The sequence below is a fragment of the Panthera tigris genome, chromosome B3, assembly GCF_018350195.1.
Source record: "Panthera tigris isolate Pti1 chromosome B3, P.tigris_Pti1_mat1.1, whole genome shotgun sequence".
Classification (NCBI taxonomy): Eukaryota; Metazoa; Chordata; class Mammalia; order Carnivora; family Felidae; genus Panthera; species Panthera tigris.
The window spans coordinates 5968633-5972514 of NC_056665.1; the positions used below are offsets into that span (position 1 = coordinate 5968633).

The window sequence follows — 3882 nt, forward strand, 5'->3', positions numbered from 1 at the left end:
GACAGAGCATGAACGGGGGAGGGTCAGAGAGAGGGAGACACAGAATCTGAAACAGGCTCCAGGCTCTGAGCTGTCAGCACAGAGCCCGACGCGGGGCTCGAACTCACGGACCGTGAGATCACGACCTGAGCCGAAGTGGCCGCTTAACCGACTGAGCCACCCAGGCGCCCCCATTTTTTTTTAAAAAAAACAAATGTAAGTGCTTTAGTTTTTTCTTTTTAAAATCATCATTATTATTATTATTTTTCATCATGATAAGAATACTCTTTAATTCCCATCCCCTACTCCCCCCATCTCCCACCCACCTCCCCTCTGGAGGGCTCCCCTTTCTCCACATCCTTGTCAACACCTGTTGTTTCTTTTGTTGTTGATTTTAGCCCTTCTGACAGGTGTGAGGTGATATCTCAGTGTGGTTTTGATTTGCATTTGGCTGCTGATGAGTGATGTGGAGTATCTGTTCTTGTGTCTGTTGGCCATCTGGATGTCTTATTTGGAGAAACGTCTGTTCCTAGTCTTCTGCCCATTTTAAAATTAGATTATTTGTTTTTTGAGGATTGAGTTTTATAAGTTCTTTTATTTTGTTTTATTTTTTTTAAATTTAATTTAATTTTTATTTATTTATTTATCTATCTATTTATTATTATTTTTAAAAATTTTACATCCAAATTAGCATATAGTGCAACAATGATTTCAGGGGTAGATTCCTTAGTGCCCCTTCCCCATTTAGCCCATCCCCCCTCCCACAACCCCTCCAGTAACCTTCAGTTTGTTCCCCATATTTATGAGCCTCTTCTCTTTTGTCCCCCTCTCTGTTTTTTTATGAATTTTGTTTTCCTTCCCTTAGGTTCATCTGTTTTGTGTCAAAGTCCTCATATGAGTGAAGTCCTATGATTTTTGTCTTTCTCTGACTAATTTCGCTTAGCATAATACCCTCCAGTTCCATTCACGTAGTTGCAAATGGCAAGATTTCCTTCTTTTAGATTGCCGAGTAATACTCCATTGTATATATATACGACATTTTCTTTAGCCATTCATCCATCGATGAACATTTGGGCTCTTTCCGTACTTTGGCTATTGTGGATAGTGCTGCTATAAACACGGGGGTGCATGTGTCCCTTCGAAAGAGCACACCTGTGGATAAATGCCTAGTAGTGCAATTGCTGGGTCGTAGGGTAGTTCTATTTTTAGTTTTTTGAGGAACCTCCATCCTGTTTTCCAGAGTGGCTGCACCAGCTTGCATTCCCAGAGTGTTATAAGTTCTTTATAGATTTTGAATACTAACCCTTTATAGGATATGGAATTTGCAAATATCTTCTCCCATTCAGTAGGTTACCGTTTAGTTTCATTGTTTCCTTTGCTGTGCAGACACATTTTATTTTGATCTAGTTCCAATAGTTTATTTTTGCTTTTGTTTCCCTTGCCTCAGGAGACGTATCTAGAAACATATTATGGCCAGTGTTAGAAAATTATTGCCTGTGTTCTCTTCTAGGATTTTTATGGTTTCAGGTCTCACATTTAGGTCTTTAATCCATTTTGAGTTTTATGTATTGTGAAAGAAAGTGGTCCAGCTTCATTCTTTTGCATGTGGCTATCCAGTTTTCCCGGCATCCGTTTGTTGAAGAGACTTTTTCCCACTGTATATTCTTGCCTCCTTTGTTGAAGCTTAATTGACCATATAATCATGGGTTTATTTCTGGGTTTTATGTTTTACTCCATTGATCTGTGTGTCTATTTTTGTGTCAGTACCATACTGTTTTGGTTACTGTAGCTTCATAATATAACTTGAAGCCCGGAATTGTGATGCCTCCAGCTTTTGTTTTCTTTTTCAAGGCTGTTTTTGGGGTCTTTTGTGTTTCCATACAAAGTTTAGGATTGTTTGTTCTAGTTCTGTGAAAAATGCTATTGGTATTTTGATAGGGATTACATTAAATGTATAGATTGCTTTGGGTGGTGTAGACATTTTAACAAGGCTTATTCTTCAAGGGCACCCAGCTGGCTCAGTTGGTGGAGCATTCAACTCTTGATCTTAGGGTTGTGAGTTAAAGCCTCACATTGGGTGTAGAGACTACTTGAAAATAAAATCTTTAGGGAGCTTTCCAGAATGCTCGGTGAGAAGTGGAGGAACGGTGGGCGCCCAAGCTGTGCCCAGCCGTGCACTCTTTTCTGCTCCCCCACACTGGCCTTGGCCCTCTCACCAGCTATAGAAAATGGTGAGAGATAGAAACTACTTACTATGTTTTGGGGTCAAACCCAATGCCACCCAGGAAGAAATGGAAAAGGCTTACGGGAAACCGGCTTTGAAGTACCACCTTGATAAGAATCCAAATGAAGGAGAGAAGTTTAAACAGATTTCTCAAGCTTACGGAGTGCTCTCTGATGCAAAGGAAAGGGAATTATATGACAAAGGAGGAGAACAGGCAATTAAAGAAGGCCGAGCTGGTGGTGGTTTTGGCTCCCCTGTGGACATCTTTGATAGGTTTTTTGGAGGAGGACGAAGGATGCAGAGAAAAGGAGAGGTTAAAATGTCGTGCATTAGCTCTCTGTAACCTTAGAAGATTTACATAATGGTGCAACAGGAAAACTAGCTTTTCAAAAGAATGTGATTTGCGACAAATGTGAAGGCCCAGGTGTTAAGAAAGGAGTGGAAGACTGTTGTCCCAATTGCTGAGGCACTGGAGTGCAAATAAGAACTCATGGGGGGAGGACTTGGAATGACTCAGCAAATTCAGTCTGTGTGCATGGAGTGCCAGGGCCATGGGGAACGGATCGGTCCTAAAGATCGATGTAAAATCTGCAATGGAAGGGAGATAGTTTGAGAAAAGAAGATTCTAGAAGTTCATATTGACAAAGGCCTGGAAGATGACCAGAAGATAAACATTCCATGGTGAAGGAGACCAAGAACTGGTTCTGGAACCAGGAGATGTCATCACTGTTTTAGATCAGAAGGACCAGGCTGTTTTTCCTCGGCGAGGAGAGGATCTTTCCATGTGTGTGGACATCCAGCGGGTTGAAGCCTTGTGTGGCTTTCAAAAGCCAACATCTGCTCTGGACAACAGAACCATTGTCATCACCTCTCATTCCAGGTGAGATTGTCACGTACGGCGATGTTAAGTGTGTGCTAGACAAAGGCGTGCCAATTTATCGTAGACCGTGTGAAAAGGGTCACCTGATCATCGAATTTGAGGTAAACTTTCCTGACAATGACTTTCTCTCTCCTGATAAACTCTCTCTGCTGGAAAAACTCCTACCTGAGAGGAAGGAAGTGGAAGAGACTGATGATGGACCAGGCAGGACTGGTGGACTTTGCTCCACGTCAGGAAAGACGGCGCCATTACAATGGAGAAGCATATGAGGACGATGAACATCATCTTAGGGGTGGTGTTTGGCAGTCAGACCTCTTACTGGAGCCAGTAAGTAGCACCGCTGGCATTTTATATGCGGTATTGAGTTAATGAAAGACTACAGTTGTAGCTCACTACTTGCTATTGCTTTTGCTTTAAATATTCAACTATAGGGGCACCTGGGTGGCTCAGTCAGTTAAGCGTCCGACTAGCTCAGGTCATGATCTCACAGTTTGTGGGTTCGAGCCCCGCGTCGGGCTCTGTGCTGACAGCTCAGAGCCTGGAGCCTGATTTGGATTCTGTGTCTCCCTCTCTCTGCCCCTCCCCCACTCGCACTCTGTCTCTGTCTCTCTCTCTCTCTCAAAAAAGTATAATAAACATTTAAAAACATTAAAAAGATATTCAGCTATAGTAGTGTTTTAAAAGTTAAATGAAGAGTAAACTTAAATAAAAAGCTCTGACTCTGCCCTGTGTGTGTGATGACTTCAGTGTGCAAGGTAAGTTTCATACTTGTAAAAACTGCTTAAAAAAAAAATCTCCC

The 3882-nt window shown here is 42.0% G+C and overlaps 1 pseudogene; it reads left to right on the top strand.

Moving 5' to 3' along the window:
• Positions 1-2207: 2207 nt before the first annotated feature.
• LOC102962025 lies at positions 2208-3452 on the top strand (annotated as a pseudogene).
• Positions 3453-3882: the final 430 nt, after the last annotated feature.